The 24,639-nt window shown below is 44.4% G+C and overlaps 1 protein-coding gene across 1 annotated transcript in view; it reads right to left on the bottom strand.

Annotated features, from left to right (window-relative positions):
- The window catches only part of LOC109925660 (NFX1-type zinc finger-containing protein 1-like), a 68,797-nt gene extending 44,424 nt beyond the window's left edge, over nt 1–24,373 (bottom strand). The window contains exon 1 of the mRNA XM_048617633.1: nt 24,282–24,373. The gene's annotated coding sequence lies outside the window, so the exon portion shown is untranslated. The remainder of the gene's footprint in view (nt 1–24,281) is intronic.
- Between the last annotated feature and the right edge of the window lie 266 nt (nt 24,374–24,639).

The following is a 24,639-nucleotide window of genomic DNA, read 5'->3' as shown; positions in this document are numbered from 1 at the left end:
GAAATTTCTGAAGAAGGGTCTAGGCCCGAAACGTCAGCCTTCCTGCTCCTCTGATGCTGCTTGGCCTGCTGTGTTCATCCATCTCTACACCTTGTTATCTCAGATTCTCCAGCATCTGCAGTTCCTACTATCGCAGATATATGGAGTTCGGCCACAGATCAGCCATGATCTTATTGATCTGTGGAACAGGCTCGTGGGACTGGATGGACTATTCCTGTTCTTATGTTCAACAGGATCATAACTGATCCAACATTCCTCACAATCACTTTCCTCATAAACTTTGATTTACCGACTGACCAAAAATATATCTCAGCCTTAAATATACACAAGGACACTGTCCCCACAGCCCTCTGTGGCAAGGAGTTTCAAAATCTCAACCCCCTGTCAGAAAACATTCCTTCTCCTCTCAGTCTTAAACCATCGTCCCTTTATTTGATTGGAAAAACAAAATTATCCTCATCTTTGTCTTAAATGGGTGCTCCTCTTATTTTTAACTGCTGCCACTGATAAATGCATATGTTTTAAAGTTTTCAAAAACCATGACAATTACTGCAAAACCATTCCTCAATTTTTTTTATTATTATTCAATCACAGATGTGGGCATCGCCAGCTGTGCCAGCATTTATTGCCCATCCTTAATTGCCCAGAGGGTAGTTAAGACTCAACCACATTGCTGTAGGTCTGAAGTCACATGTAGGACAGACCAGGTAAGGACTGCAATTTCCTTCCCTAAAGGACACTGGTGCACCAGATGGGCTTTTCTGATGCTCGACAACGGTTTCATGGTCACGGTTAGACGCTTACTTCCAGATTATTATTGAATTCAAATTCCATCATCTGCCATGGTAGGATTCAAACCCGGGTCCCCAGACATTAGCTGGGTCTCTGGATTTCAAGCAGCTCATTAATTTATTGCAGCAACTCACAGCAATACCATAGTTGACACAAAATAATTCATCAATGACCTTCCCTCCATCATCAGGTCCAAAGTGGGGACTTATTGATGATGACTGTAGAATATTCAGCACCATTTGCAATTCCTCAGATACTGAAACAGTTTCTGCCTAAATTCAGCAAGACCTGGACAAGGTCCACGTTTGGGCTGACAAGTACTAAGCAGCATTCATATCATACAAATGCCAGGCAATGACTATTTTCAACAAGAGACAATCTAACCACCATTCCCTAACATTCAATGGAATTGCAATCACTGAATGCCCTATTATCAACATCCCATAGGTTACCATTGACCAGAAACTGAACAGGACTAGCTATATAAATACAGTGGCTATAGTAGAAGCAGGTCAGAGGTTAGAATCCTGCAGGAATAACACACCTCCTGACTCCACAAAACCCGCCTGCCATCTCTGAGATGCAAGTCAGGAGTGTGATGGAATACTCCCCACTTGCCTGGATGGGTGCAGCTCCAACAACACTCAAGAAGCTCGACATCATCCAGGGATAAAGCAGACCACTACGTTGGCACCACTTGGTCAAAATATTCACTCCCACAACTGATACTCAGTAACAGCAGTGTGTAGCATCCACAAAATGCATTGCAGAAATTCACCAAGACTCCTTCAACAGCATGTTCCAAACCGAGTACCACGACCATCTAGAAAGACAAGGGCAGCAGATACATTGGAACACTACCACCTGCAAATTCCCCTCCAAGCCTTTTATAATCCTGACTTGGAAATATATCACAGTTCCTTCAGTGCTGCATGTTTTGAAATCCTGAAATTCCCTCCCTAATAGCATTGTGGGTCAACATACAGCACATGGACTGCAGTGGTTCAAGAAGGCAGCTCACCATCACCTTCTCAAAGGCAATTAGGGATGGGCAATAAATGCTGGGCCCAGCCAGTTACACCGATAACCCATGAATGAATTTTTAAAAAGTTTGATGAAGTTTACAAAATAATGAGGAGTATCGATCGAGTTGATAGTAGTTGTCTTTTCCTTAGGGTGGGGGATTTCAACCCTGGGGGGGCACATTTTTATGGAGAGAGGAGAAAGATTTAAAAGACATGAGGGGCAATTTTGTTTTACACAGAGGGTGGTTCACATGTGGAATGAACATCCTGAGGAAGCGGTGGATGTAGGTACAATTACAATGTTTAAAAGACATTTGGATAAATACATGAAAAGGAAAGGTTTGGAGGGGCCAGGAGCAGGCAGATGGGACTCGTTTAGTTTGGGATTATATTCAGCATGGACTGGTTGTACCAAAGGGTCTGTTTCCGTGCTGTGTGACGCCATGACTCTATGGATTTCATTATGTGGCTTTGATTTAGTGTCGAGGACTTCTTTAAAAAAAGACCCAGTTTCTAGTTTCTATGGAATGCTGTGCGGCAGTTTGGCCAATTTATGGAAACTGTCCATTAAAGCTGTCTCTGTAGAACATTCTTTCATTTTTCAGATATTGCTGCATTTTAAAGTCAATGCATTCTTGTTGAAGTTTCTCCTCAGCTGTAAAGATCAGTCATTTCAACTACCTCAATAAAACATGCTGCCTCACCACATCCTGAGCGGTTATGTAACTTTATATCTTTTTACGCCTAATGCCTTCTTTACCATCTGAACACACTTCACTGGCCTTGCTGCTCATTTGCTTAAGTTCGTCTGTCATGGATTTAGGCTCCATGTGAGAATCGCAGCTGTGGGCTCATAACTATAGGCCATTCTGTATCCCCCTACCCTTGTCTGTCATACTTCCTGACTAAGTTTCACACACCTGTGCTCAGTCCAGCATTGCTCGTAAATAAAAAGAAACAAGAGATTATGGACTTCAGCAGAGAAAATCAAATTAAAACTGGGCCTCAAATTCTTTTCTATAACAATTCCTGATCCCGACCTGTTCCTGGACTAAGCTAATCTTGTATTCCCAAAAAGAACGTGAAAGGTGGGGAAATTGTGTATGGAGTCATAGAGTCATACACCATGGAAACAGATCCTTTGGTCCAACTCCTCCATGCCGATCAGACATCCCAATCTGAACTAGTCCCATTTGCCAGCATTTAGCCCATATCCCTTTAAACCCTTCCTACTCATATACCCATCCAGATGCCTTTGTTATAAAGCGGAAGTTGACCCCCCTTTGAGAACTAACACTGAATCACCCAAAGGGAAGCGCCACACTTTAAAAGTGGTGTGACCTGCCTTTCCGCAACTTCTAGCGGTTAAATAAAATAACCCCGACACTCACTTTACAATCAACGAATAATAATTTATTTATCTGACTCTAACAGTGAAATAATTAACTAAATTATTAACAAAGCAACTAAGCCCCTTTTAACTACTATCTACTCCCAAAAAAAACAAGATTCTAATGGTATGCTGTTCTAATAAATACAAGTTGCACTTAATAAAAAATATTTAATCTCTTGAAATTACAGCCAGGTTACGTCTTCCTGAATGTTCTGTGCCTTCTCCATTGAATCTTTTGTCAGGAATGCTTTCTCTGTGAATTATTGTGTAAGGAATGCTTTCTCTGTGAATTCTTGTGTCAGGAATCTTAGCTAAGAGTGCTGTGGTATCATTGTGAATAGATGGTGCTTTGTATAAGACCTGAGCGCTGTTATCACTAGCAAATGGCAGTGAGCTCTCTTGTCTTTGCCTGACTGCCCCTTCTTTTATACCCTTGATGACATATCAATATTTATTACAACAGGATTGGTCCCATGTTGTCAAAACCATCAAACTTAAATTTAATTGGATTTTGGTATCTAGGTGCCTGGTTCAAATTAATTGGCTAAATTCAAAACTTGTTGTCTTGATAACAAAATAAAACTGCTGCTTGGCCTGCTAACTATATAGCTTTTTGATACAAATGTTACAGATGATATAAATACCCTGTGCACCTGCAAACCCACAAGCTGCTGCCCACAGACAATTTTTTTGAATCTCTAAGCATAGAAAAAGCACATCATCTTTTAAAGAGACCATGCACTGCTTTTCCTCCCTAGCATTCTTGCCGCCTAATCCATAAGCACGTAACCCAATTTAGTTACACTTTTAAATGTTGTAATCATACCCGCCTCCACCACTTCCTCTGGCAGCTCGTTCAGTACATGCACCACCCTCTGCGTGAAAACAGTGCCCCTCAGGTCCTTTCTAAATCTTCCCCCTCTCACCTTAAACCTATGCCTTCTATTTTTGAACTCCCCACCCTAGGAAAAAGACTTGGCTATTTACCCTAGCCATGCCAGTCATGAATTTATAAACCTCTGTAAGGTCACCTCAATTCACACTGGTTCTGCCTTTTCAAATGAGAGTGTTTCATGTACCCTAATAATCTTGTTAATATGTTGGCTCAGTTGGCTGGATGGTTGGTTTGTAGTGCAGACTGATGTCAACAGTTAAGGTTAAATTCCCACACTGGCTGAGGTGACTATGAAGAACTCTCCTTCTTAACCTTGTCCCTTGCCTGAGGCAAGTTGACCCTCAGTTTAAACCATCACAGGTTGTCTCTCTAATGAGAGCACAACCCTCTGGGTCTACAGCAACTTTAATACTGGCAATGGAACAGACACTATTTTGAAAGGGGCCTACAATCGAGCATTCAAATAAGCCACCCTTTCAGGCAGGAGGACCTGTAAATGTAGAACCTGGGTTTTACAGCAGAAACGAACTTCTATATCCCATCTTTTAGCAAAGTTAAACATCGAAAGATGCATCATCGAACAGAAGCATCACCGAACAATATGTGACATTGAACCACGGGGCAGAAAGTGCTCCAGTCTGGAAATCCAAAATCTAGAAATGCTGGCTGTCAGGAATATTTTTGAGTGAGCCAAATTCTCAAACTTGCAACACTGCAACAAATCCTAAAGTTCTTGCCTCTATTGCAACACACAAGTTATCAGCGGGAAAACTGCAGGACAGAGACAGACGCAAGATGAACAACACAAAAAGGAATGACATTAAATTAGTTAGAAATTAAGATTTAAAAAACAAACACACTCTTTTGGTATATTGACAAAGGAAGTTGCTGTGAGTTTTATTTTTGAATGCTATAGTAATGAATCATTACCTCATTAGGTTTTAAGCGGAATCTTAAAGCAGGAAATAGAGAGGCTGCAAGGTTTAGGGAAGGAATTCCAGAGTTTCGGACCACACCTGAAGGCGAGGCTTTCAACGATAGAGCAATTAAAAAGTGGGACTGCTCAAGAGGTCAGAAGGAGGAGTCCAGGTGTTTTGGAGTGATGCAAAGCTGGAGGAGGTTACAGAAATAGGGAGGGGTGTAGGGACTGGAGGAGGTTACGGAGATAGTGAGGGATGTAGGGGCTGAAGGAGATGACAGTGAAAGGGAGGGGTGTAGCGGCTGGGAAAGCTTAATCGAGATAGGGAGGGATGTAAGATCTTAGAGAGATAGGGAGGGTTATAGCAGCTGGAGGAGCTTACAGAGATAAACAGTAGCAGAGCCACCTCCCCTGGTAATGAAGACTAACTCAAGGCCCACTCTTAAGGAAAGGAGCAGGGATTTGGAGGGAATTTGAGGAAAATATTGTGGGAATCTGGGACTCTCTGCCTAAGACGGTATAGACGCAGGATTCCTCAAGACATTTAAGTAGTATTTAGATGATAACTTGAAATGCTATAAATGGGATTAGAATAGATGGTATGATGACCAGCACAGGTACGATGGACAGAAAAGCCTCTTTCCACGTTATAAAATCTCTATGACTGTGACTTTTTCTTATACAGTTGTACAATTCTCAGCTCTTTACCATGGCAGCTGGTGGAGTTTAAATTCAACCAACAAAAAGTGGACGTTAGGGTCAGTGATAGTGACCATGACAACGATCCAGTTCACTGATCACCTTTGGGAAAGGAAAGCTGCCATTCTTACCTGGTCTGCCTACATGTGACCCTCAGTGATGTGACTGACTCTTAACTGCCCTCTCAAATGGGCAAACAAGGCACTCAGTTCTTAGGCAATTAGGGGTGGGCCCTTAATGCCGGCCTAACCAGTGACTCCCACATCCCATGATTTTTTTTTTAGAAAAGCTATAAAACCAATTAATGCCACTGCCCTGATCTTTCACTGTCATTTTTGTTTCTCCTTCCCTGAAGAAGAGATTTCTTCACCCGGAGCGTGTGGAATTCTCTGCTACAGAAAATGTTTGAACCCAAACAATGAATGTTTTTAAGAAGGAGTTAGATATAGTTCTTCGGGAAAAAGGGATCAAAGGTTATGGGGAGAAGGTGGAAACAGGGGACTGAGCTGGATGATCATCATATTGAATGGCAGAGGTTTGAAGGCCAAATGATCTACTCCTCCTCCTGCTCCTACTTATGTTACAAGTAGTCATCCAATCCCCTTTTGAAAGCTTCCACTGAACCTGCTTCCCTCCCTTCAGATGGTGCATTCCTGGTCACACCAATTCACTTCTGAACTCTGACCACTCCCAGAGTGAGCATCAGTGTTGTCACTGAAAGTATGACTATGGCAGATCCTGAAATATGTAGCAGATGGGTCATGGAGAGGTAGAGAAAGGCAAAACTGAAAATGGGGAAGACGAGTAAAACAATAGAGTGAGAATTCAGATAACCTGCATTTCTCTCGTGCTAAGTTCATAGAAATTTACAGTGCAGAAAAGAGGCCCTTCAGCCCATCATATCCGTACTGATCATCAAGCACTTCTCTACTCTCGTCCCATTTTGCAGCACTTGGCCTGTAGCCATATTTGCAATGGCGTGCAATGTTGGGTAAAATACTTGTGGATTGGACGGCAGGACGTTAGAATTTGGAGTTTGTAAAATATTGATGTTTATAAAATGATAGGCGGCGGAGGGGTTTCGGGGGGGGGAAACCAGTGTGTGGTCTCTTTAAAAGATGATGTGCTTTTCCTAGGCTTGGAGGTTTTAAAAAAATATCTGGGGGTAGCTTGTGGGTTTGCAGGTACAGACAGCACCTAAATTGAAATATTTGTATCAAAGGCTGGATGGTTTGCAGGCCAAACCACAGTTTTGTTTTGTTATCAAGACAACAAATTTGAATTTAGCCAATTGATTTAAACCAGGCCCTTAGATACCAAAAACCAATTAAATTAAAATCTGATTGTTTCGACAACATAGGTCCAATCTTATTGTAAGAAATTGATATGTCATCAAGGGTATAAAAGGTGAGGGCATTTGGAAAATCAGGACAGAACCAATTGCCATCTGATAAGAGATCACTTCTCTCAGGTCTTACAGAAAGCATCATCTAATTAATAAAAGGTACTGTGGAACTCTTAATTAATGTTCCAGGTGGAAGAACTCACAGGGAGAACATTGTTGATCACCTGCCAGTCGTGAAGGCACAGAGCATTCTGGAAGACATAACTGTGCTGTAATTTCGAGAGACTAAGTTCTAATTTTTTTCAATATTTTGGTTTATATAATTGGGACTTGTAAATATGGAACAGCATACCATTAGAATCTTGTTTAATTTGGGAATAGTTGGTAGTTAGAGGGTAATTGTTTGCTTGTTAATAGTTCAGTTAATTTGTTCACTGTTAGATAAAGAAATTGTTACTTGTTGATTATAGAGTGAGTGTCAGGAGTTTATTTAATTTAGTCCCTTTTTATAACAGATTGGGGGGTGAGAGGCAGGTTATACTACTTTCACACATCTTTTAACAGGTTATAGGGCAAGATGAACCTCTCTGGGTGTTTCGGTTTTAGTTACCCAGGGGCAGGGTGATGGATCTCAGCTTTATAACACAAGTAATCATCTAAATAATTCTTAAATGTCTTCAGGATTCTTGCCTCTATCTTCCTTTCAGGTAGTGAGTTTCAAATATCCACAACCCTCTGGGTGAAAGAGATAGTAGGAACTGCCGATGCTGGAGTCTGAGACAACATAGTGTGGAGCTGGAGGAACACAGCAGGCCAAGCAGCATCAGAGGAGCAGGAAAGCTGACGTTTCGGGTCTGGACCCTTCTTCATTTTCTTGTTACCTCTGGGTGAAAGCATTTTTTCATCAAATCCTCTCTAAAATTCCTGCCTCTTACCCTAAATGTATGCCCCCTAGTTACTGACCCCTCGACTAAAGGGGGAAAGAAATCTCTTCCTATCTACCCTGTCAATGCCCCTCAGACGCTTGTATATCTCAGAATTAAAGCATACAATCTCAAACCATATCACAACCAAGCGAGCCCTTTCAAAATCTATTTTTTGCAGCAGAAACGATAGCCAGGGTAAGAGGAAGTCAGACAATAGTGACCTTGATAAAGCTGCTTACCTGATGGTGTGTTCTAACAACAGAAACTTTGGGCTGCTTAAGCATAGTTTAAATACGCCCTGCTTCTTGCTGCTGGGTCCTAAAGCCTTCTGCACCAATCAGCAAACATTTGCGCTTTTTGCAGAATTATCAGATTCTTTACATCTCTCTCTCTCTCTGTAGCCACCTTCTCATCTCAGTACTTCCCTTTTGTTTTGGCAATACATTTCTCCCTAGGGGCCGGAGTGTCAGCAGCCAACAAGCACAGGCTTTTTAGATAGTTGGCAAAATAATCAGAAAGGGAGGTGAGGAGATTGTGTTTTTCTTTATTTTCACAGCAAGTTACGGTGATCTGGAATGCGCCGAGTGAAACACATCTATAGAAAATGGAGGAACATTATATACAGCACACAAAGAGGCCATTCAGCCCATCATATCTGTACACTTGCAGGTTACAGTGCTTCAGGTGCAGATCCTGGCTCCTTTTAAGTGAGTTGAAATTTTCTGCCTCAGCCACCAAACTGAGCAGCAAATTCCATTCAGCCACCACCCTCTGGAAAAACAATTTTCCTTCTGTCACCGCTAATCCTTCTACCAGTCACTATAAACCTGCACCCTTGTTAGTTATGATCTCCACTTAAGGGAAACTTACTTTCCCCATCCATTTTCATTATCTTCCAGTAAGTCACCCCTTGGCCTACCCTAGACTGAGGAAAACAACTCTAACCTATCCTCTTCATTGCAATTTTTAAGGCCTGGAAATGTACAAAAATGATTTTCCAAAAGAATTTGGAGAGATACTGGAAGCGGAAAAATGCTGAAAAACATTGCGGGTCAGGCAGCGTCCGTGGAGAGAGAGCAAGCTAACGTTGCATGTCTGATGCAGAGCCATCTAGGAGTCGAACCGTTGGCTTGCTCTCTTTCCATCAATGCTGCCTGACCCGCTGTGATTCCCAGTTTGTTTTTTATTTTCAGTAAAGATTCCTGCATCTTCAGTAATTTGCTCCTGGAAGGGGAGAAATTTGAAGGAATAAGGCAAAGAGCCGAGAAGCAGTATTAATTAGGGACTACATATAAAGAGCTGGCATAAGCCCGATGAGCCAAATGCCCTCCCGTGCTCTCTGATTACATATTTCCACAACTCCTAATGAAGTATATTTGTCAGTGCTGCTTAGAAATGTTTCAATGGTTGGACGTAGAGGGTGATTTATTCTGTACCTACCATGTGCTGTCTTTGTTCTGGGAGTGCTTAATGGGGACAGTGTCAAGGGAATTTTACTTTTAGTTCAAAAGAATAGAGAGGGATTTACTCTGTATCTAACCATGAGCTGTGCTTATCCTGTGTTATAAAGCGGAGGTTGACACCCTCCCTGAGAACTAAAACTGAAACACCCAAAGGGGAGCACCTGGCCCTATAATCTGTAACAGGGGCGTTACAAGTGGTATAGCCTTCCTTTCAGCAACTTCTAGTGGTTAACTAAAATAAATCCCTGACACTCACTTTAAAATCAATAAGTAATAGTTTATTTATCCAACTCTAGCAGTGAACAAATTAACTAAACTATTAACAAGCCAAGTAAATCACTCCTAACTTCTAACTATTCCTGGATAAATTAAGATTCTAATAGCGTGCTGTTCCAATAAAATACAAGTCCCACTTATATTTAAAAAAATAGAATTTAGTCTCTCAAAATTGCAGCTAGGTTATATGTCCAACCAGTTTTGGTGAATACTAGCTAGCTCTGGGGTTTGTATAATTGTCCCCTTCTTTTTATTCTCCTCGATGACACATGAATATTTCTTACAATAGGATTGGTCCTGTGTTGTCGAAACAATCTGATTTAAATTTAATTGGTTTTTGGTATCTAAGTGCCTAGATCACAGTGACTGGCTAAACTCAAAAGTTTGTTGTCTTGGTAAAAACTGCTGCTTGGCCTGCTAACTGCACGACCTTTCAATACATATGTTCCAATTCGGGTGCTCTCTGTGTACTCACAAACTTTCAAGCTGCAGCTCACAGTCCTCCATTTTAAATCTCTATGCACAGAAAATGCACATCATCTTTTAAAGGGACCACACAATGCTTCCCCCCCACCCATAGCATTTTACAAACATCAATTCTAACTTCCTGCCTCCCAGTCCACAAGTACTTTACGCAACTTCACAACACTTGGGAATGTGTGATGGGGACAATGTACAGGGACCTTTATTCTGTATCTAATCGCATGCCGTATTTGTCCTGGGAGTGTTTAATGAGGAGAGGGTAGAACTATGCTGTATGTAAGTGATGCAGAATTTAATGGAACTTTAAACCTGATTGGGGTGACAGTAGCATTTAGTCAGCGGGTTGTAGAATGTGGAGGTACTGTTTGAAGGAATGAGGTTCACCTGAAATTAAAGGTGAACAGATTCAGCCTCCTGCATGAGTCAAACTGTGTGGCCTAGAAGCTGCTGCAAAAAGCTACAGTGAGTATTAGCAGAACTGACTCTGGCAAACTCTGAGCTGAAGGCACTAGGACCCAGCCTGAGCAGACTGCGATGCAGGAGATGACATCACACCGTTTACTAGAAATCATATGATCGAGGATGAAACATTGAGAAGAAAATAGGAAACAGAAAGTGTCAGAGAGAGAAAAGCAGAACTGAACATTAGGGAATAATCCCATTTATTGACTGGAGAGGAAAAATCTCCATTATCAGGGAATAATCTCAATGAGCGTAGAGGTTTCCAGCACAGAAACAGGCCATCTAGTCCAGCTTTCCTAAACTGAACTAGTCCCATTTGCCTGCATTTGGCCCAAATCCCTTTAAACCTTTCTTATCCATGTAACTGTTCAAATGTGTTTTAAATGTTGTCATTGTATCCACCTTTACCATATCTTCTGGCAGCTTGTTCCATATTCGCACCACCCTCTATGTGAAAAAGTTGCCCCTCAGATCTCTTTTAAAGCTTTTCCCCTCTCACCTTGAACCCACGCCCTCTCATTTTGGACTCCCCTACCCTGGGGAAAAGACCTTGGCTATTCACCTTATCCATGCCCCTCACGATTTAAAAAACCTCTCTAAGGTCACCCACTCAGCCTCCTACGCTCCAGCGAAAAAGTGTAAGTGTCCCAGCCTTTCCTTATAACTCAAACCTTCCAGTCTTGGTAACATCCTCAAATCTTTTTGCACCCTTTCCAGTTTAAAAACATCCTTCCTATAGCACAGTGACCAGAATTGTACGCAGTACTCCAGTGTGGTCTCATAACTGTAATATGACGTCCCAACTTCTATACTCGATGCTCTGACCAATGAAGGCAAGCGTGCCAAACGCTTTCATCACCACCCTGTCTACCTGTGACACCACTTTCAAGGATCTCTGTATCTGCGCCCCAAGGTCCCTCTGTTTAACAACACTCCCTAGGGCCCTAGCATTGCCTTTGTAAGTCCTGCCCTGGTTTGTCTAATCAAAAATCAACACTTTGTATTTATCTGAATTAAACTCCCATCTGCGATTTCATGACATAGATAGCCTTCTTCACCAATTTTGGTGCCTTCGGAAAATTTACTGACTATGCCTCTTATATTCTCATCCAAATTATTTATACACATGACAAACAACAGTGGACCAGCACCGATCCTTGAGGGACACTGCTGATCATAGGCCTGCAATCTGAAAAACAACCTCTAGAAGGGTCCAGACCTGAAACGTTAGCTTTCCTGCTCCTCTGATGCTGCCTGGCCTGCTGTGTTCATCCAGCTCTACACCTTGTTACCTCTACCACCATCCTCTGTTTCCTATTGTCAAGCCAGTTTTGTATCCAATTTTTTATCAATGCTGAATATCCAGAACTAATCCCAGTTATCAGTGCAGAGAATTCAGAAATCATCCCCATTGATCACAGATGTATCCAGGAATAAAAGTGTTGCAAGTACACAAGAGGTCAGTCGCTGTCTGGGGGAAGAGGAACAGCGTCACTGCAATGAATTTTACCAGAAATCAGCCAAGCTGCAAATCTGCTGAGTTCCACGGAGGGTTTCTCTCAGAGTTCTGGTGAGAGTTTTCACACAATACCCCGAAATCTGCCTCTCGCCAGAGGTGCTGTACTCAGCGCTGGTGGGATCTCCAGAGAATCCTCTGGAGGAGCCTCCATCAAGACGGCAACCCTAGAAATCATCTCCTCCCTCCCTCGAGGGGGAAGAAACCACAGATGCCTCAGGGGATACATCAGTAAAGCTCCCTCCGGACCAGCTCAGGTACTGACCCCCACGGTGAGAATGCTTGCTGGATTAGAGTCAGGGCCACTAGCTGCTCAGCACATCACTGCCACATCTCTGCTGTTGGTTGAGGAAGAAACACCCCAGTCCATGGGCTTTCGGAGGATTGCAGGAGGCCAGGCACCTGCTCAGCCCCTGGCAGGAGGTAACCCCATGGTATTGGCTACTGACAATTTCACACAAATCTTGCAGGCAGGTGTGTTGGAGGACCAGACTAACTGACTCAAGCTTTAGAGGCCTCCACCACTGCTGTTTGTAGCCTGCTGGGTCAGGCATTGTACGTTAGTCTGCATTTGTGGGTGGGTTGGTGGCTCCGTGGACAGCAAGGTCCAGCACCCTTGGAGTCTGCTAGATATCTGGCATGTCTCCTAACAAGTCAGTAATTTGGATTCAGGAATAATCCTTTCAGTGCTGCATTCGTCACTAACAGTTTCTGTTTCCTATTTTTATGTTGATGATGTCATTTCAACTAAACAGTGTGGCCATCATGTCCAAGGACACTTAATAACAGAAAATAAAACTGAAAACTAAGATGAACTATGAAAGGAAACTAGCAGAAAACACAAAAACTGATACCAAAAACTTCCATAAGTATATGAAAAAGAAGAGAATAGTGAAAGTAAATGCTAGCCTTTAGAGGACGAAAATGGCAAAGTAACAATGGGACACTCAGAAATGACAGAGGCACTGAACAAATATTTTGCCTGTGTTTTCACAGTGGGTAATAATTTCTTCCAAAAAACTGAGTACTGTGGGCAGTTCTAATTGCCCTGTCATAGGAAGGATATTGTTAAACTGGAGAAGGTTCAGAAAAATTTTACCGGGATATTGCCGGGAATGGAGGGTTTGAGTTATGAACATAGGTTGGAGCGTGGGTGATTGAGCTGTGACCTTATAGAGGTTTATAAAATCATGAGGGGCATAGATAAGGTGAATGACAAAGGTCTTTTCCCTGGGTTGGGGAGTTCAAAGCTAGGGGGCGTGTTTTTAGGGTGAAGGGAGAAAGATTTAAAAAGAACATGACAGACAACTTTTTTTTTTCCCACACAGAGTGGTTCATGTGTGGAGTGAACTGCCAGATAAAGTGATGCATGCAGGTACCGTTACAACATTTAAAAGACATTTGGATTTGGTATATGATTTGGAAAGGTTTGGAGGGATATGGGCCAAATGCATTCACGTGAGGCTAGTTTAATTTGGGAACATGGTTGGTGTGGACCAAAGGGTCTGTTTCCATGCTGTATGACTCCGTAACTGCAGTTACTACAGAGAAACTTGATGAAATTACTATAACTAGGGAGAAGGTATTAAGTAAACAGATAGGATTAAAATAAGTCCCTGGGGCCTGATGGCCTGCACCCTACGGGATTAAAGGAGGTGGCAGCAAAGATAGTGGATGCATTGGTTATGACATTCCGAAATTCCCTGGATTCTGGAAAGGTACCAGTGGATTAGAAACATGCCAACGTGACATCCTTATTCAAAAAAAGTAGATAAGCAAACAGTGGGAAACTACAGATAACAAGGTGCAGAGGTGGATGAACACAGCAGGCCAGACAGCATCAGAGGAGCAGGAAAGCTGATGTTTTGGGTCTGGACCCTTCTTCAGAAATGGGGGAGGGGGAGGGGTCTCTGAAATAAATAGGGAATGGGGGAGGCGATGATGGAAGGTGGATGGAGGAGCAGATAGGTGGAGAGAAGACGGACAGGTCAAGGAGGCGGGGATGAAGCCAGTAAAGGTGAGTGTAGGTAGGGAGTTGGGATGGAGGTTGGTCAGTGGGAGGGAGGGGCGGATAGGTGGGAGGGAAGACGGACAGGTCCAGGAGGCAGTGATGAGGCTAGTAGGTAGGAAGTGGGGGTTGGGTTGGTCAGTGAGGTGGGAGGAGTGGATAGGTGGGAGAAAAGACGAACAGGTTAGGGAGGCGGGGACAAGCTGGGCTGGTTTTGGGATGCGGTTGGGGGAGGGGAGATTTTGAAGCTTGTGAAGTCCACATTGAGACCACTGGGCTGCAGGGTTCCCAAGCAGAATATGAGGTGCTGTTCCTCCAGCCTTCAGGTGGCATCGTTGTGGCACTGGAGGAGGCCCAGGATCGACATGTCGTCCAAGGAGTGGGAGGGGGAGTTGAAGTGGTTTGCGACTGGGAGATGCAGTTGTTTGTTGCGAACCGAGCGTAGGTGTTCCACAAAGCGGTCTCCAAGCTTCCGCTTGGTTTCCCCGATGTAGAGGAGGCCACATCTGGAGTGACCTCACTCCAGATGCCCCTTTCTCACAAAGAGACAGGGCAGTACCAATAGGCACCCAGCAGAGGACATGCCAACACATTTTCCCCACCCTCTCAGGACACTCCAGAAATGGCAGGGCCCTCCACCTCCACTCTGCCTGTCCCTCTCAGCTGTTTGGGAGTTCAAACCAAGGAAGGTGCACAGCCTCTGGGCAGGACACGCTCTGCACGTCTGGGCCCCTTCGACACAAACACTTCTGGAGTCGCTTGACCAAAGCTCCAAGGCCAAGGCTGCACTGCGGGGCAGACTCCTCATCCCCCACCACAGCTACAGATCTCAGGACCACATTGAGATTTGGCATTGGTGTGGTAGGCTCGGTGGGAGGTGCTCCTGGTAGTGTGAAGGTAGTGGCCCTGAAGCAGGACTCCTGGAATGGACTGCGAGGGGAGAGCATGCCAAAATGGAGGAGATCGAACCCTTGTGGCAAGTGCGGTCCCAGCAGACTGTAACTTTTAGCTTTATTTCTTTATTTTTCTACATAACACTAAGAAGGCCTGTAATGTTTAACTTTTAACTTTGTTCTTTATTTCTTCCTACCTTGTTTTTAAGATTCTGTACCTGTGGTACTTGTACCTAAGATGGCACCATGTGTGGCAACATCGAAAAGTTTTCATTGTACTCCTGTACTTTTGTACTGAGTACACATGACAATAAAGTCTAAATCTAAAACGTAGTACGAGGGAAAGGAAGAAGCTGACTTTCTGAGGGCACTCAGGGGCTGTTCTGTACTGGGCAGTTGCTAAGCTCCAGTCAGAGCTAAAGAACAGAAAATCTCATTTTTTGAAACCCTCAAACAGGGAGGTTTTATTCCAAAGCTACACACTCTGTAAAGCTCAAAGCAAGTCAGAACAAGCCAACGATGGGGAGACGATAGCCTAGTGGTATTATTACCGGACTGTTAATTCAGAGACCCAAGTAATGTTCTGGGGACCTCGGTTCAAATCCCGCCATGACAGATGGTGGAATTTGAATTAAATAATATCTGGAATTAAGAATCTAATGATGACTGTGAATCCATTGTTGATAGTTGGGAAAAACCCATCTGGGTCACTAATGTCCTTTAGGGAAGGAAACTGCCATCCTTACCTGATCTGGCCTACACTTGACTCCAGACCCACAGCAATGATTTTGACTCAACTGCCGTCTGGGCAATTAGGGATGGACAAAAAATGCTGCCTAGCCAGCCATGCCCTCATTCCATTAATGAATAAAGGAAAAAACATGAGCACCAGCTGATGACTCACTTCTTAAAGGGAAACTGTCCCAACATAACATGCACTGAGAGACTGAGTAGACTGGGATTATACTCATTGGAATTCAGAAGAATGAGGGGAGATCTTATAGAAACATATAAGATTATGAAGGGAATAGATAAAGTGGAGGCAGGGAGGTTGTTTCCGCTAGCAGGTGAAACTAGGACTAGAGGGCATCGCCTCAAAATAAAGGGAAGCAGATGTAGGACTGAGGTCAGGAGGAACTTCTTCACCCAAAGGGTTGTGAATCTGTGGAATTCCCTGCCCAGTGAAGCAGTTGAAGCTACCTCGCTGAATGTTTTTAAGGCAAGGCTAGATAAATTTTTGAACAGTAAAGGAATTAAGGGTTATGGTGAGTGGGCGGGTAAGTGGAGCTGAGTCTCAAAAAGATCAGCCATGATCTTATTAAATGGCGGGGCAGGCTCGAGGGGCCGGATGGCCTACTCCTGCTCCTAGTTCTTATGTTCTTACGTACACCTGCACCATAACATACACCAACTATAATCCATAACAGGGAGCATGGGTGAAACACCTTTGGAAATGCATTTGCAGATTATCAGCTGTGTCAGTGAATATTATTTTAGCTACATTTACAAGATTGAGGGTACAAAACCTAGTCATCCTTGGAGTTACACAATGTTTTAGGTGTTAAGTGAACAGTTCCTGCATCACATGCAGACAATGGGCCCTTGGAAGGTAACTGCTATTTTGTCAACCAGGTTGAATTCTTTCCAGGCCACAATACATAGTGCATCACAGGCATTTGTGGGATTTGTTGCTGATGTTGCAGGCTATCGTCAAGAGTGCCCCTACCGCATTACCCCTTTCCCTCCCACATTATCCTTTCCTCTTAACATGCTCCATAGTCTTCCTCTGCCCCCTCCATTATAAATTGAACTTTCCCCTCCAAAACTGTCAGCCCTCTACATCACTGTCTCCAATCCCCATAACTGAATTCCCCAGCTTCCATACCCTAGAGATGGTCCCTTATACCTCATTCCCTTGACACCTAGTGGGCAGACACCCAGGTGGCTATTACTGATGATTGACCAGACCCCTAAGTGACTAATGTGCAGCTCCCAAACAGACTTACCCTGAATCCCAAGAGTGGTTGCATTGGCTATAGCCCAATCCCAGGACTGAAGTGATACAGACAGCTTGACCCTGACTGTCCCAAGCAGCTGCCTGAGCGTATCCAAGCCTCTCGACTGAACGTGAATAAGGCCCTAGACTCACCGTGCTGAGACCCCCTGACTGAAGGCTATCACCGTTGACTGGGGCATACTTCCTGTAGACTGAGACATGGCTGCTTGCTTGTTGCATATGCAGTGCGTTAGCCGCATAAGCTGTTGGCACGTGGTGCAGGCGTGAAATTGATATACAGCAACACATTTATGTTTACTGAGGGCTGCTGACACCCATGACAAGCTGGCTAGCTTTGCCTCAGTGTTAAACAGCAGGGCAAGATAGAATTACTGTAATCCTTTAAGCTCTAGCTGAGGGGGAAAACAGTGAAAATGGTCAAGACAAGGCAAAGTGAGTGAGCGCTACGAAAGCAAACAAGATGCACCCTAGTCCAATCCAATGCCTATCCCTGTTAATGGCATTCTAATGATAGGTACTGGTGCACTCCAAAGCATAGCTAGAACCATATTTTAAGTGGGTCAGCGATGTGCCATCAGGGGCAGTGACAATACCAATGTCCATGGAAGGGGTTCATGGGTGTTCACTGCTTTTGGAACATGCCTCGAGTTCTAGGGAACTGTGGTCCAAGTTGGAGACTGGAAGGAGCAGGCAATGAGCTGGAGTCACACTGACATTCATCTTGGGAACTGTCATTTTGGTCCGGTGGATGTGAGAACAAGAAATTGCATATCAATGAGGCGGGATATGCAAATAGACCTCTTGCTGCTCACTAGAGAGATTTCCAATTGCAATTCAAAAAACTTTCTTGGAGAATCAGGCATTTCTCCCCATTCTGCCTGTATTCCCATAATGACTTGCCAGGACATGTGTCATTCAAAGGCTGGAAGAAGCCACACAATGATTTGGGTCAATATCCTTTCATCAGGATTTGGGAACAAACCTAATGAGTTAATCATGACTACATTACAGTTAGGGAGCAGAAATAGCCATTCAGCCCATCACATCTGTGCTGGCTAAACAAACTGGTCACCCAGTCCAATTTTACTTTGCCTGCTCCATAGCCTTGTAGGTATGGATCCAGGTTCATTTTAAGCACATTGAGGCGGAAACCCTCAAAACAACAAACAGATAGTAAATTCCTCATCCCCTCCCCCCCAATAACAACCAAAAAAGGATCCCCCTCGTCCTCACATACCACCTCACCAACCTCCAAATCCAACGCATCATCCTCCAGCACTTCCACCATCTGCAATCTGACCCTACTACCAAAGACATTTTTCCCTCCCCACTCTTATCTGCTTTCTGGAGGGACCACTCTCTCTGTGACTCCCTTGTCCGCTCCACACTCCCCTCCAACCCCACCACCCCCGGCACTTCCCGCTGTAACCGCAGGAAGTGCTACACCTCCCCCTACACCTCCCCCCTCACTCCCATCCCAGGCCTGAAGAAGACCTTCCACATCAAACAGATGTTCACCTGCACATCTGCTAATGTGGTATACTGTATCCACTATTCCCGATGTGGCTTCCTCGACATCGGGGAAACCGAGCGGTGGCTTGGAGACCACTTTGTGGAACACCTACGCTCAGTTCGCACTAAACAACTGCACCTCCCAGTCGCGAACCATTTCAACTCCCCCTCCCATTCCTTAGACGACACGTCCATCCTGGGCCTCCTGCAGTGCCACAACAATGCCACCCGAAGGTTGCAGGAACAGCATCTCATATTTCGCTTGGGAACCCTGCAGCCCAATGGTATCAATGTGGACTTCACAAGCTTCAAAATCTCCCCTCCCCTGACTGCATCCCAAAACCAGCCCAGCTTGTCCCTGCCTCCCTAACCTGTCCTTCCTCCCACCTATCCCCTCCTCCCACCTCAAGCCCCACCCCCATCTCCTACCTACTAACCTCATCCCGCCCCCTTGACCTGTCCGTCCTCCCTGGACTGACCTATCTCCTCCCTAACTCCCCACCTACACTCACCTTTACTGGCTCCACTCCCACCTCTTTGACCTGTCTGTCTCCTCTCCACCTATCTTCTCCTTTATCCATCTTCTATCCACCTGCCCTTCTCTCCCTATTTATTTCAGAACCCCCTTCCCCTCCCCCATTTCTGAAGGGTCTAGGCCCGAAACGTCAGCTTTCCTGCTCCTCTGATGCTGCTTGGCCTGCTGTGTTCACCCAGCTCTCACCTTGTTATCCACTGGGTGAAATTGTTTGGTTTATTCATTCCTGGACCGTGCAGATCGCTGGCTGGGCCAGCGTTTATTACCTGTCCCTAACTGCCCTTGTGAAGGTGGTGGTGAGTTGCCTTCTTGATCCACTGCAGTCCACGTGCTGTAGATTGACCCGCAATGCCCTTAGGGAGGGAATTCCAGGGATTTGATCCAGCAAAGCTGAAGGAACGGCAATTTATTTCCAAGTCAGGATGGTGAGCAATTTGGAGGGGAACTTGCAGGTGTTGGTGGTGTTCCCATGTATCTGCTGCCCTTGTCCTTCTAGCGGTTGAACCCTTTTTCATTAGGATCTCAAATTTCATGACAGATAAAGGACAGCCAGCCAAAATAGAATTCAATATAATTTCTCTTTATTAGTAACTCTTTGGTTCTCAGTAAGCACACAATCGACAATGATCTAACTGTTTGACTAGAATCTAGAAAACACTAATGCTCTGACAAGTCAGTCTTCTCGGAATTCCAAACTCAGGGTCTTCTCTTTGCGATAGTTGATCTCAAGTTGTCACTGTTGATGTCTTCGATGTGTCTTCTTTTATGTGTTCTCCCAGTGTTTCAGACTGTTCGGTGACATGGCCCTTACACAAGACACTTGTAGCTCTGAGCTTATCTATCCAAGAGTCATGTAAATAGAAGACATCTGTGTCCATGGTTCCTCTTATCAACCTTAATTTATTCCTTTTTGCAATCACAGAAGTCAGATTAGCGTTAGTATCAGCCATTTACCTAGTCAACACTCTAGTTTCACTTCCTCCTTTCACAGTAAGTTGATCTGGTGTTTACGTAAAGTTAGCACACTTTCCATCATGTATGTTAGGTTTCAATTCTATCAACCATAGGGGCACACTTACCCATAAGATCATGAAGTGATTGTGGGTTTGAAAGGTGCTGTCAAAGGATCTTTGAACTTCTGCAGTGCACCTTGTAGATAGTAGCAGCAGTGTGCACTAAGTGTCGGTGATGGAGGGTGTGGATGCTTATGTGAATGCAATCAAGCAGCTGCTTTGTCCTGGATGGTGTCAAGCTTCTTGAGTGTTGCTGGGGCTGCACCCATCCAGGCAAGTGGGGAGTATTCCATCACACTCCTGACTTGTGCCTTGTAGATGGTGGACAGGCTTTGAGGAGTCAGGCGGTGAGTTACTGCAGGATTCTGAGCCTCTGACCTGCTGTTGTAGTGACTGTGTTTATGTGGATGATCCAGCTCAGCACAGGTTGGAAGAACAGCATCTCATTTTCTACTTGGGGTCGCTGCATCCTTCAGGGCCCAATATCGAATTCAATAATTTTAGGGCCTGAGCACCTTGTCCGATGTCCCACCTTACCTCAATCCCTACACAACAGAACTTGTCATCGAATGGGCTGCTACCACAAACCATTGTTAGCCATTAACAGACCCCATTAGCAGCTACTGATTCTCCCACATTGACCTTTACTCAATCCTTTATCTGTCCTCCTGTTGTTCTCTCTCTCTCTTTGGGCTCCATCTCCATTTATCATTTACTCTTCCTCCTTCCCCCACCCCACCTTCAGCATGTATACCAACCTTTTACGAGCTACAATTACTTCTGAAGAAGGGTAACTGTAGCCCAAACGTTATCTCTGCTTTCTCTCCACAGATGCTGCCAGACCTGCTGAGTATTTTTTTTCAGTCATTTGTCTTGTTTCTGATTTCCAGCATCTGCAACTCTTTGGTTTTTTTGTAATGTCATATCAACATATGGCTCTACTAGTCAAAACTCTAATCCCCTTTTAAAACCGTTACATGTACAGATGGATGTAGACTAACACTATACTTGGATTCATAGGTGGAGGGGAACAAAAAGCTGGGAACCACAGTTCAATGGCACCAGTCCACTAGGTTCACTATGATGATATTCTTGGCCTGTTAGAACTTTGGTCTTCAATCACTTTTTCCAGGCTCCTTCATTTCTTTGCAACAGGAGAGTGGGCAAAGAAGTGGCTGATGGAATACGATGTGGGAAAGTGCAAGGTTATGCACTTTGCTCGGAAGAATAGAGGTGTAGACTACTTTATAAATGGAGAAAGGCTTCGGAAATCTGAAGCACAAAGGGGCTTGGGAATCCTAGCTCAGGATTCTCTTAAATGTGCAGTTTCATCTGGCAGTTAGGAAGGCAAATGCAATGTTAGGATTCATCTTGAGAAGGCTAGAATACAAGAGCAGGGGTGTACTGCTAAGACTGTGTAAGGCTCTGGTCAGATTGCATTTGGAATATTGAGAGCAGTTTTAGGCCCTGTATCTCAGATGTGCTGGCCTTGAAATGAGTCCAGAGAAAGTTTACAAGAAGGATGAAGGGCTGGTCATATCAGCAGCTGTTGAGCACTCTGGGCCTGTATTTGATAGAGTTTAGAAGGGTAAGGTGGGTGGGGGAGGGAATCATACTGAAATTTACAGAATGCTGAGTGTGATTGGTACATTAACTGCCAAGTCTCTTAGTTAAAGGTTAAGGCCAACAGCTTACAGCAACTGGTGGGAGAAAACAGCTGGCTTTCTTCAGACTTCAAGTATTTTTACTGCAGAGAAGACAGCACACCATTTGCCCTTTCAGTAGTGCAAAAGCCTTTCTTTAAACAAACTGTATCATTCACACCCACAAGCTGATCAGTGACCCAGGAACCGATTATAGAACTGTTGTCAGGCTATCATCTATGGCATCCATGATTGATGACAACTGCACAAACCTATCAGCTACCTGTTGCTGGACAAAATGCACTCTGCATAAAGCTCCTGGTGCTAGGCTATCACAAACAGCTTCCCCATTGCTTGAGCAACATAGCTGGGTAAACTCCAAACACAGCAAGTTTCAGTGACTTGGTTTTAAAAAGTGCAGCATTTCTTTCTATAATTCCTAGCCACAATCTCAGAGAGCAGGGATGTACTGCTGAGGCTGTGTAAGGCTCTGGTCAGATTGCATTTGGAATATTGTGAGCAGTTTTAGGCCCTGTATCTCAGATGTGTAGGCCTTGAAAGAAGGATGAAGGGCTGGTCATATCAGCAGCTGTTGAGGACTCTGGGCCTGTATTTGATAGAGTTTAGAAGCGTAAGCATAAGAGAGCAGACTAATTGTGCCAAATGGGATACTTCCACTCCTACATCTTATATGATTCAACTGCCTCCAAAGCAACTATATTTTTTCTCAAATTAGGAGTCATAGAGTCATACCCCACAGAAACAGACTCTTTGATCCAACTTGTCCACGCCAACAGATATCTCAATTTGATCTAGTCCCATTTGCCAGCATTTGGCCCATATCCCTCTAAACCCTTCCTATTCATAAATTCATTCAGATGCCTTTTAAGTGTTGTAATTGTACCAGCCTCCACCACTTCCTCTAGCACCTCATTCTATATACACACCACCCTCTGCATGAAAAAGCTGGCCCTCAGGACTTCCTTAAATCTTTCCCCTCATATCTTAAACCTACACCCTCTAGTTTTGGACTCCCCTACCCTGTGAAAAAGACCTTCACTATTCACCCAATCGATGCCCCTCATGATTTTAGGAACCTCTCAACTTCTGACACTTGAGGGAAAATAGCCCCAGCCATTCAACCTCTCCCCCAAGCTCAAACCCTCCAAACCTGGCAACATCCTTGTAAATCTTTTCTGCCCATCTCAAGTTTAACAACATCCTTCCTATAGAAGGAAGGCCAGAACTATATGCAGTATTCCAAAAGAAGACCAAAAGTGATCTTGGATATAGAGATCAAACCCTGATCATAACCCAAGTGATCTCACCAGTGCCTTGTACAGCTGCAACAAAACATCCTTACATTTATATTTCATTGCCCTTGCAATAAACAGCAACGTTCCATTAGTCTTCCTAATTACTTGCTGTACTTACAGACTAACTATATGTGATTCAAGCACCAGGATGCCAAGTTCCCTCAGTATCTCAGAGTTCTGTGCTCTCTCTATTTAAATAGCATACTGCTGAAAACAGTTTAAACTCAAGCTCCATTCAGAGACCGGAGGGTACCATTTTGGTTGGGCTATCACAGGACAGAGAGAGGAATCATAGTTTGAGATGCTAATACCCTGCCTAGGCAATTATGCATATGCAAGTCCAAACAGTGACTGAAGAAAAAGATTTGCACTTGTATAGTACCTTTCAGAACCAAAACATTGTAGCCAGTGAAGTTATTTTGTGGGTGGTACAGTAACAAAGGAATCACAGCAGCCAAGTGGCACACAGGAAGCTCCTGTGGATAAGTACCAAGCAATGACCAGAACTTGAATAACTTTGAGGAAGGGTCACTGGACCTGAAATGTTAACTCAGTTTTATCTTCACAGATGCTACCAGACCTGCTGAGCTTTTACAGCAACTTGTTTTTGTACCCGATTTACAGCATCCGCAGTTCTTTCGTGTGTTGTTTTTTTAACCAGAACTTGAATATTGGCCCAGGTGTAACTGAAGATTCAAGCACAGAAATTGCACAAAGCTTAGGGAACAGGGATCCTTAATCTGCTGGCATAAAATCTATTGGCATTAATTTAGAAACGTAACTTAGAGAAACAGCAATGATGGACATTGCTGGTTGATGCACCAAATTGGCTGGGAGACTGGAGAGATTACCTCTAGATCTCTACACAGCCATGGAGCAAGAATCTGATGGCTGGAGCTCCTACTTTGCTGTGGAGTGAATCAATGAGCCCTGCCTCCCTAATGTGAAGGGGACCTTCCTCTCTACCTCAGCTGCAGGCTGTTTGTCTGCCAATGGCCTCACTGTGTGGTTAAAGCTCACAACACCCAGCTTTCCTCGTTGTGCACAAAAGCTGTAAATAACGTTCCTTACATACATAGGAGAAAGCAAAGATGCATCTTATTAGACAGATTGGCAACCCCCGACAATACGGCATTCCTTCAGTACTGACCCTCCTGTGGTGCGGCGCTCCCTCCGCGTTCTGAACTACAACCCCCACAAGGCTGTGCGATGACATCCGGGCTGCGAACGCGGTCGTGTCCCGAGCATGCGTAAGGGCTTGATCTCCTGAGTTCCCATTGGACAGCGATCCCGTCGATCACCAGGGGGTGGGGAAAGGCTTCGGGTCCGTGCTCAGAATCGGCGAGGCGTGTTGCCCGGTAAGGGAGATGAGGATAGGATACAGAGAGTCTGGGGTAAAGGGGAGACTTGAGAGGATAGTGAGGGCCGGGGGGTAAAGGGGGGAAATTGACGGGACATGGAGTGGGTGGGACGGTGGGACTTGAAGGGGGAACGGAAGTGGGGGGGAC

Source organism: Rhincodon typus, chromosome 2 (assembly GCF_021869965.1).
Source record: "Rhincodon typus isolate 14 chromosome 2, sRhiTyp1.1, whole genome shotgun sequence".
Lineage (NCBI taxonomy): Eukaryota > Metazoa > Chordata > Chondrichthyes > Orectolobiformes > Rhincodontidae > Rhincodon > Rhincodon typus.
Note: the sequence above shows the minus strand (reverse complement) of the source record. Positions and strands in the feature narration are given on the sequence as shown.